This window comes from Myotis lucifugus, unplaced genomic scaffold (assembly GCF_000147115.1).
Source record: "Myotis lucifugus unplaced genomic scaffold, Myoluc2.0 scaffold_361, whole genome shotgun sequence".
In the NCBI taxonomy this organism is placed as follows: Eukaryota; Metazoa; Chordata; class Mammalia; order Chiroptera; family Vespertilionidae; genus Myotis; species Myotis lucifugus.
This window is the reverse complement of record NW_005871409.1, coordinates 350,424-361,641: the sequence shown is the minus strand read 5'-3', so window position 1 is coordinate 361,641 and position 11,218 is coordinate 350,424. Positions and strand designations below refer to the sequence as shown.

Here is an 11,218-nt window from a genome sequence, read left to right as displayed (position 1 = left end):
GTGCCAGAAGAAGAGGAAGCAGACCAAGAAATAGAAAACCTGTTTGAAGAAATAATGACAGAACACTTCCCTGACTTAGGGAAGAAAAAAGTCACATAAGTCTAAGAAGGACACAGAGTTCCAACCAAGATGAACCCCAAAAGACCAACATCAAGACACATCATAATTAAATTGGCAAACATCAATGAAAAAGTAAGAATCTTAAAGTCTGACAGAGAGAGACAGAAAGTTACCTACAAGAGATCGCCAATTAGACTATCAACTGACTTTTCAACAGAAACACATCAGGCCAGAAGGGAATGGAATGAAATATACAAAGTCATGCAAAGCAAGAGTCTGATTCCAAGAATACTACACCCAGAAGGTTATCATTCAAAATTGAAGGGGAAATTTCATCTCTTTCTCCACAGATGAAAAAAAAAATGTTAAGGGAGTTTTTTACCACCAAGCCAGCTATGCAAGAAATGCTAAAGGGACTGCTTTAAAAAGAAGAAATAGAAAGGGAAGAAGGAACACAGGCATAAAGAATAAAAATGGCAACAAACAACTGCCTATCCTATATAAGAGAGGAATATGCTAATTAGCCCTGATATGCTAATTAGTCACTACCAGTCAGGGACGACACAGGAGCGGCCCCCAGTGGAAGTGCCCACCTGCAAGGCCGTCGTGATCCTGTGCTCCCGGTCCTGGATGCCAGATGGAAATGCCAGAACTTCAGCAAACAGGCCACTGAGGTCCTAAATGAGTATTTCTATTTCCACCTGAGTAACCCATATCTCAGTGAGGAAGCTAAGGAGGAGCTTGCCAAGAAGTGTGGCATTACCATCTCTTAGGTCTCCAACTGGTTTGGCAACAAGCAGATTCACTATAATAAAAATATCAGAAAGTTTCAAGAGGAGGCAAACATCTATGCTGTCAAGACCGCTGTGTCTGTCACACAGGGGGGCCACAGCCACACCAGCTCCCAGGCACCCCCTTCTTCCGCAGGCTCTGGCGGCTCTTTCAAACTTTCAGTTTCTGGGGATGCCTGGGCTCAATGGAGATCCCTATCCTGCTTCCCAGGTGGAATCACTCCGACACTCGATGGGCCCAGGGGCTACAGAGACAACCTCGGGGAGGCCAGATGGACAGCCCTCGGGAAATGAGGGCAAAGAGTGGCTGGCAGGAGGCTGTGACCCCATCCTCAGTGATGGCACCAACAGAAGGACAAGAGAACATTCATTCTGACACTTCCAACTGATCTCATCCCTCAGGGCCACAGGGTGGGGGCTCATGAGGTGACTCTTGACGAGAGGACAAAGGCTTCCAGAGGACACGCCCCAGACACAGGAGAAACACAAGATGGAGAAGGGCAAATGGGGTCTCCCTACCCTAGCCGACTCAGTGCTGGCTTTGCTGACTACATGGCAAGGAGAAGGGGTCCCCTAAGTGGAAGGTGAGGTCTGTCTCCCCTTTTTCCCCTTCTTTTCAATCTTTTTCTCTCCCCATTTCTTACACAGAAACACTTCCAGAACCCTAGCTTTCAGATCCTCTCTCTCTCTCATAGACACATACACAACTATTCTGTTTCTCTCTCTCATAGATACATATACAACTATTGTTTCTCTATAGACACATATACATTCTCTCTCTGACATATATATGACTACTGTTTCTCTCTCTCCCTCTCTCTCTTCACCCATTCTCTCTCCTCCACCCCTTAACTTCTCTGGGTTCGGTGGAGACGCCAGCCTTGCCCTACCTACCAGAGATGCCAAAAATGGGGACACAACTTCTGGACTCCCGGATTGGAGAGGGTGCAGGTTGGGCTGAGGGACTCCCTCCCCCCCGCCCCCCGCCACCCCCTCCCCGTGCACAAATTTAGTGCACTGGGCCTTTAGTCAATAATAACCATTAATGTAAATGGATTAAATGCTCTAATCCAAAGACATAGGGTAGCTGAGTGGATAAGAAAACATGACACATATATTTGCTGTCTATAAGAGACCCACCTCAGAACAAAGGACTCACACAGACTGTTAGTGAAGGGATGGAAAAAAAATGTTTCAGGCAAAAGGAAATGAAAATAAAGCTGGGGTAGCAATACTTATATCTGACAAAATAGACCTCAAAGTTATGGCCTTCAAAGTGAAGGCCATAACAAGAGATAAGGAGAGCCACTTCATAATACTAAAGGGAGCATTTCAACAAGAGGATATAACTCTGGGAAACATCTATGTATCCAAAACAGGAGCACCCTAATACATAAAGAAAAACTTCTGGAAGATATTAAGGGAGAGACCTACAGCAATGCAATTATAGTAGGTGACTTTAATGCTATTGACATCACTGGAGAAATCCTTTAAACAAAAAATCAGCAAAGAAACAACAATCCTAAATGACTCACTAGATCCGATGGAACTAATTGACATCTTCAGAACATTTCATCCCAAAGTTACAGATTATACATTCTTTCCAAGTGAACACCTGATATTTTAAAAAATAGACCACATATTAGGACACAGAAAAATTCTCTTCAAATTCCAGTAGAAATCATATCAAGCATCTGCTCAGATCACAATGGCATTAAATTAGAAATCAACTACAATAAAAACAATGAAAAAAAATCAAACACTTGGAGACTAAATAGCATGCTATTAAACAATGATTGGGTTACCAAAGAGATCAAAGAAGAAATAAAAAACATCCTGGAAACAAATGACAATGAAAACACAACATTCCAAAATCTATGGGACACAATGAAAGCAGCCCTGAGAGGGAAGATCATAGCTCTACAGGCCTACCTCAAAAAAAAAAAAAAGTGGTACTATATTATCTAACTCTACAACTAAAATAATTACAAAGAGAGCTACAAGAAAATCCCAGAGGAAGCAGAAAGAAGGAAATGATAAAGATCAGAGTGGAAATAAATGAGACCAAAACAAAAAACAAACAAACAAACAAAAAATAATATGAACTATCAATAAAACCAAGAGCTGGTTCTTTGAAAGGATAAATAATACTGGTGACCCTCTAGTCAGGCTCACCATGAAACAAAAAGAGAGGACCCAAATAATCAAAATCAGAAATGAAAGAGGTGAAGTAACAACCGACCCCACAGACATACAAAGGATTATAAAAAAAATACTATGAACAACTCTACTCCAACAAACTGAACAATCTAGATGAAATGGACATATTCCTAGAAAAATACGATCTTTCAAACTCAACCAGGAAGAATAAAAAAACCTGAATAGGCCAATAACTACTGATGAAATTGAAGAAGTAATCAAAAAACTTCCAGCAAACAAAAGCCTTGGTCCAGACAGCTTCACAGGGGAGTTTTACCAAACATTCAAAGAAGAAATAAAATCTATCATTCTCAGACTATTCCAAAAAATTCTAGAGCAAGGCACACTCCAAGCTCTTTCTATGAAACCGAATTACCCTAACCACAAAACCAGTTAAAGATAATACAAATAAAGATAATTAAAAACTATTATCCCTGATGAACATAGATGCTAAAATCCTCAACAAAATTCTAGCAATTTGATCCAGTACTACATTAGAAAGATCATACATATTGACCAAGTGGGATTTATCCCGGGGATGCAAGGCTGGTACGATATTCACAAATCAATAAACATTATATATCACATAAACAAATTGAAAGACAATAATCACATAATCATATCAATTGATGCAGAAAAGGCATTTAACAAAATCCAACACCTTTTATGGATAAAAACTTTCAGCAAAGTTGGAATAGAGTGATAATATCTCAACATAATAAAAGTCTTATATGACAAAACTCAGCCAACATCATACTCGATGGGCAAAAATTAAACCTATTTCTCTAAGAACAGGAACAAGACAGGTATGTACACTTTCACCACTCCTATTCAACATAGTACTGGAAATGCTAGCCATAGATAAGAAGAAGAAATAAAAGGAATCCAAATTAGAAAAGAAGTAAAACCATCATTATTCACAGATGACAAGATATTGTACATAAATATTGTTCATTTTGTTTATTAGATTTCACATATAATTGAGATCATGTGATACTTGTCTTTCTCTGACTGGCTCATTTTACTTAGCATAATACTCTCCAGGTCCCTCCATGCTGTCTCAAAGGTTAAGAGATCTTTCTTTTTTACAGCTGCATAGTATTCCATTGTGTAGATGTACCACAGTTTTTTAATCCACCCCTCTGTTAATGGGCACCTAGGCTATTTCCAAATTGTAGCTAGCCTATATAATAAAAGCCTAATAAGCAAATAGACTGAACTGTGGAACAATTGAACAACTGGTCGCTATGATGTGATCTGACCACCAGGGGGTGTCGACAGAACATGGCAGGCATCAGCCATGGTGGGATTGTGGAGCAGGTGAGCAGGGGCACCAGACCAAGGAGGGGTGCCGGTCTCTGTATTTGGGGCAAGCCTCTAGTGGTTACTGAAAATTCTTTGTTCCCATGCACCACGGTCCCACCCGGTACTTGCACCTGCTGCTGGCGCCAACCCCACTCACACCAGCAGCAGGTGCTTGAGCCATTGCTCCCACCCACTGCCAGTGCCCGGCGCCTGTCCTGATCACTCGGCACCATCAGCGGGTACGAGTGACTGCTGCAGGTCCTGATCGCCCGTGAGGGTACTAGTCCCACTCGCACCTGCTGCTGGCACCGGCCCCAATCGCTCCATGCCATCAGCGGGTACGAGTGGGACCAGCGCTGTCAGCATGTGGGAGCAATAGCAGCAGGAGTGGAGCTGCAGGCAGACAGGAGACCTGGGGCCGTGGCAGGAGGGGCCAGGTGGGGGCGCAGAGGATGCACTGAGACCCGCCTGTGTGCCCACCACAGCCTAGCAGCCAGCCCACAGTTCCTTTCAAGGTGCACGAATTCATGCACTGGGCCCCTAGTTGTAAATAATGTTGCTATGAACTGGGGTATGGGAGCATATATTCTTTTGAAAGGTGTTTCTGGCTTCTTAGGATTTATTCCTAGAAGTAGGATCACTGGGTCAAATGGTAGTTCCATATTTAATTTTTTGAGGGAACTCAACACTGTTTTCTATAGTGGTTGTACCAATCCAGGAAGCTCAAATCATCCTAAAGAAAATAAATATGAAAAAACAAAGACATCAAGACCATAAAATTTATTTTGTGTGAAAACCAGTGATAATGGAAAAAATCTTACAATAGCCAGAGAAAAGATACATTATGCACAGAGCTACAACATGACAGTAGACTACGCATCAGAAACTCTGCAAGCCAGAAAAACAGTGGAGAGATGCCTTTGATATATTGAAAACAAAACAAAACAAATCCAAATCTGTTTTCTAAGTTTCTTAACTTAGCAAATTTTTCTTTAAAAATGAAGACATTTTGGGGGAAAAACAGTAACAGAATTTGTTTTCAGCACACTTCTACTTGAATAAATATGAAAAGTATTTTGGGATGAGGAAATGATATTAGATAGAACTTTAGATCAACATCTGAGTCTAAAGAGCATCAAAAATGATGTAAGAGAATTGAATGTATGAAAAAAAAAATCATAGAAACATATTGTGATGTTTGTAGCATATGTAGAAGAAAAACATCATAACAGTGCAAATGATAAAAAGGGGAAACAAATATAAGAAGACAAACTGTAACAGGGTTAAGATGCATCATATAATCTCTACAGCAGCTACAAAAAATAAGTAAATGAACAAAATAATCCAATAGAGGAGCTAAAATGAAGTTATGAAAAATGTGAACAACTTTAGAAGACAGAACAAGTAAGAGGGGACAAAAGACAAATAGAAGAAAGATCGAGCATAGATTTAAACCAAATTATATCCATATTTAATTTAAAATTATCTAAATACCCCAATCAAAAGGCAGGTTGTCAGATAAGATTTAAAAAAGGGAAGAACCAAGTTTATGCTATCTAAAAGAAACCCACTATAAGTATAAACGTTACCTGTGAAAAACGAGTTATTTCATACCATCACGAAAAAAAAAAGAATTTCAAAGGCACACGTGTGAACCTTAAATGGAACAGCATGATTTTATTGTGATTTAAGGGAATGAGCACACCATTGGGGATGTAGAGGGTGGGCAGGTTCTAAAAGCACTGCCAGGAGGCTTTTGTTAATCCTCCATATATCTTGTTGGTTTGGGTAAAGAACAGAGCACCTTTCAAACTATCCAACTCAAAATTCTAACATTTCCCAGGCCTGACTCAGATCCTTCTCCCAGCAACTTCTATTGGAGTTTCACTCCCACTATCCAAACCAATTACCTTTCCAATTTTTTTCCCAGGCTAGGCCCTGCCTCTCTTTGTTGTCATCCTGGTTCTCAATGCTCATATCCAAAATTTTCCTTATGTCATCTAGTTTCTACTGCCCACGTGCCCAGCAGAGGAATTTTACTTCCTCCCTCTGGTACCAGGCTTGCAGCAGCCTCCTGGGCATTTCCCTGTCTGTTCAGAGGATTAAGTCCCCTGGAGTGTGTGAATGAGTCTGTTTATGCTCTTTTCCCAGCAAACTAGATGGAATGCTGCTCTGCCACCTGCTTCAGCTTCACAGTTTATTAAGATTATTTCGTTCCCTATTACTTTCTTCCTTATATTAATAACTAGCTACCTATGCTGACATAAAGGCACAAGTAGACTAACAGTAAAATAACAAAGAAAGATATACTATGCGGATAATAATCAACAGAAAGATGGAGAGGCTACGTCTGGTGAAGTAGATTTTAGAACAAAGCATGTTACTTGGAATGAAAATGGACTTTTACTAATGACAAAAGTGTCAAATTATCAAGATGAGAAACACTCTTAAATGAGTACACACCCAACGAGAGCTTCAAAATATATGGAACAAGACCCACTAGAACTAAAAAGAGGAACAAACAAATCCAGAGATGTAGTTGGAGATTTCAATAGTCTTCTTTCAGTAACTGATGGAACATACATTTGGAAACTCAATGAACATATACACAGGACTTGAAAAACTCTCAACTAATTTGACCCAATTGATTTTTTTTTAGGAGGAGGCTCACACTTTCTTTTTTTTAATTTCCAATTCTTTTATTTTTATTGAATTTATTGGGGTGACACTAGGTAATAAAGTCATATAGGTTTCAGGTGTACAATTCTATAATACATCATCTTTTTAATGTACGTATTGTGTGTTCACACCAAGTCAAGTTTCCTTCCATCACCATTTATCCCCCTATAACATCTTCTAACTCCCACTGCTATTGCGGACATTGGGGTATCCTCTTTCCTAATTTTCTGAGACTCATGCACGAGGATGAATGATTTTTATTTGCATGGACTTACATCTATGTTTCAAAAGTCCAGTTTTCCTTAGTCCAGTTAAAGAAGAAGTCTAGCTGGGATTTCAGTAAAGCTAAAAAGCAAAGCTAGTGTCCAGTTTCCGTCCCATGTTGCTGGGTCCAGTTCAGCATCAGGCTAGTAACAGTAAAGTTCAGTGTGATTTGCTGAATGTATGTACTACCAAAGTCTATCAGTACATTGTGTGTGGGGTCACAGGACTGTGGGACATGTGGACCAATGCCAGGAAGCAGGAGCGAGAGAGCCCCACAAGCCAGGAGTTAAAGGGCAACATGCCAAGAGCAACCTAGAGAGCAAACTCTTTGTTTAGGGGATTAAATATCCCAAATTTTATGCCCTTGCAGTGTCATGCCCATCCTTGGCAATGACCTGTTCCCAGGAAACAGTCAAGTACCCTCTTGATGGCACCCTGTCTTTACTGAGCATGTGTCTATTCTCCTCCCTGTCCAGTGCCTTCCCAACTCGATCTGGGGAGTAGACCAGTGGCTACCTGGGGAATGTAAAGCTTTAGCTTCCTGGAGAAGCAGCCAAATGACAGGCCTTTACTATTGGCCTTCCTTTGTTTCTTTCTGGCTATTAATAACTAGGTTAATTACAACAGTATCACTACCACCACACTTTCTCTTTAGTAATCATCATACCTTTGTCTATGACAATAAGGTTTTTTGTTTTTTATTGCTTAATCCTTTCATCTTTTTTACCAGCCCCCAACCCCCTCCTTTTTAGCAACCGTCAGTCTGTTCTCTAATTATGAGTCTGTTTCTACTTTGTTTGTTAGTTTATTTTGTTCACTAGATTCCATATATGAGTGAAATCATAGGGTACTTGTCCTTCTCTAACTGGCTTATTTCACTTAGCATAATGCTCTCCAGGTCCATTCATACTTTCGTAAAGGTAAGATCGCTTTCTTTTTTTATGTCTGGGTAAGTAGTCCATTGTGTAAATGTACCACAGTTGTTTTTTTTTTTTTTTTTTTTTTTTTTTTTTTTTTTATCCATTTGGGCTGCTTACAAATCTTAGTTATTGTAGGTTACACTGCAATAAACATAAGGGTGCATATATTCTTTTAAGTTAGTGTTTTGAGTTATTTCAGATATATTACCAGAAGTGAAATCACTGGTTCATAAAGCAGTTCTATTTTTAATTTTTTGAGGAAACTCCATACTGCTTTCCACAGTGGCTGCACCAATCTGCATTCCCACCAATAGTGTATAAGAGTTCCCTTTTCTCCACATCCTCACCAACACTTGTTTGTTGTGAACCTTATTTTAAAATAAAACTATGAAGTGTGTTGTTACATTTAAACAACTAAAATAGTTCTATTGCTCAATATAATAAACTTATTTATTCGTGTAAATAAAGCAAATTTCTTAGTCTATACTTATGGCAAATATTTGGAAGGGTTTTGACCAAAGAAAATTCAGTGTGTTAGCTTCAGTACTTAAAAGAGTGACTCATCCAGAATTCTATGCATGAAGTGTAATAGGCTATGAGCTGCCTTGTGTGATAATGTTTGACTCTGGTCCAATGAAAACACTGTCAACATAAGTAAAGACAGTAGGCCGGTGTGTCTCATTTTAGGAGCAGCCTAGTCATTATCTGCACAGTTAGTCCACCAAACGCCTGGTTTCACTATAGTTAATCATTTCTTCTAAATCAGGCAATTTTCAAGTCACGGAGAGACCCCTCAGAAGAAACCAACTCTTTCAACACCGTGATCTGGGTCTTCCAGCCTCTGAAACTGTGAGAAGTAAATTTTTGTTGTTTGGTTATGGCAGCCTTGGTGAATGAACACACCCATTAAATTGGAATATCCAAGAAACTCTATTTCTGATCCCCACATTTGAAAAAAAAGAGCACTATATGATATATAGTAAATTGGACATATTTAAAGTAAACAACCTGATAAATTTTGACATATAGGTATATAGTAAATCATTGCCACAATTAATATAATAAACATGTCTATCACCCTCAAAAGTGTTCTCATGTCCTTTTATAATACCTTTCTCTCTAAATGCCCCCTCATTTTCAAGCAAGTAATGAATGCTTTTTTCATTATATCTGTCATTATAGGTCAGTTTGTATTTAGAATTCCATATAAATAAAATCATAAAATAGGTATAGTTTATTATTTCACCCTTTTATTTTTTCTTTATTGATGAAGGGATTACATATGTGTCCTTATCTCCCCATTGCCCCCCCTCCTGCCTATACCCCCCTAGTGTCTGTGTCCATTGGTTATGCTTATATGCATGCATACAAGTGCTTTGGTTGCTCAGCATAATTATTCTTTTAATTCATCCATGAAGATATATGCATTAGCAGTTTATTCCTTTTGATGGCTGAGTAATATTCTACAGTATGAACACACCATTAATTATTTGTCCTTTCAACTGTTGATGGATATTTAATTTGTTTCCAGTTTTGAGTTATTACAAATATAACTGTTATGAATATTCACATTCAAGTACCTAAATGTGACCATATACTTTCATTTATCTTGGATGGCAGGTGTATGATTTGCTATTTAAGAGCCTATTGAAATATTTTCCAAAATGAATGTGGCATTTTACATTTCCACCAGCAGTTCATGAGTTTCCGTTCCCAAACACTCCAACATTCAGAGTGTTCATTTTTTTACTTTATTCATTAAAAAGGTATTTATTATTAATAATTTTAGTTGTAATTTGTTATTTTCTCATGACTTATGAACATCTTTGCATATACTAATTTGCTATGATCTCTTCTTCTAATATATAATTATCCCTTCAGTCTCCTAAATATCTTTGTAAAAAGGAGACCAGCTTATTTTTGATGAAGTCAAATTTGTTATTTTTAATGGATCATGCTTTTGGCCAATAATTTCATAACCCAAGGTCACAGAAATATTATCTTCTAAGTTTTCCCAGAGGATTTATAATAATAGGTTTTATATTTAGGTCTCAAGTAGATTTGGGGTTAGTTTTATATGATTCTAAGGTAATAATGGTTCACTATTTTTAACATATGGATATCCAATTGGCCATGTACCATTTGTTGAAAACACTCTATTCTCCCCTGCATTGCTTTCACAATGGTGCCAAAAATCAGTTGGCCATACATGTTTGAATCTATCTCTGGACTTTAGACTTTTTCCCAAATCTGTTTAATTATATGTTTTTGTGTCAGCCATGGAGAAAATTTGAAAAAAAGAAGTATAATAAACAACAGTATGTTCAACTCCAATTGGATGGTAGCTGTATGATTTGCTAACATTTTCCTATATTTTCTTTATTGCTTTAAGTTGTTTTTCTGTGTAACCCTCTTGCAGTCTGGGACCCACTCAGAGAATGTCCACTTGCTGGCTTAGGTCCGCTCCCTGGGGGATCGGGCCCAATCTGGCAGTCAGACATCCCTCTGGCACCCAGCAGCCCTTGGGGGATGTCCACTTACCAGCAGGGAGCAGACCTAAGCTGCAGTCGGACATCCTTAGTGCTGCTGAGGAGGTGGGAGAGGCTCCCACCACCACCACTGTGCTGGCAGTCATCAGCCTGGCTAGTGGTTGAGCAGAGTTCTCTCTGTGGGAGCACACTGACCATCAGGGGACAGATCCTACATTGAGCATCTGCCCTCTGGTGGTCAGTGTGTGTCATAGTGACCAGTCATTCCCAGTCTTTCTGCTGTTAGGGTCAATTTGCATATTGCCCTTTTATTATATAGGATAGAAGCCTGGTGCACGGGTGGGGGCTGGCTGGTTTGCCCTGAAGGGTGTCCTGGATCAGGGTGGGGGACCGCTGGGGTGCCTGGCCAGCCTGGGTGAGGGGCTGATGGGTATTTGCAAGCTGGTCACACCCCCTTCAGGGTGGCAGTCCCCACTGGGATGCCTGGCCAGCATGGGTGAGGGGCTGATGG

General features: G+C 39.5%; 1 pseudogene; it reads left to right on the top strand.

Moving 5' to 3' along the window:
- Window positions 1-591: 591 nt before the first annotated feature.
- LOC102429444 lies at window positions 592-1,240 on the top strand (annotated as a pseudogene).
- The last annotated feature ends 9,978 nt before the right edge of the window (window positions 1,241-11,218 follow it).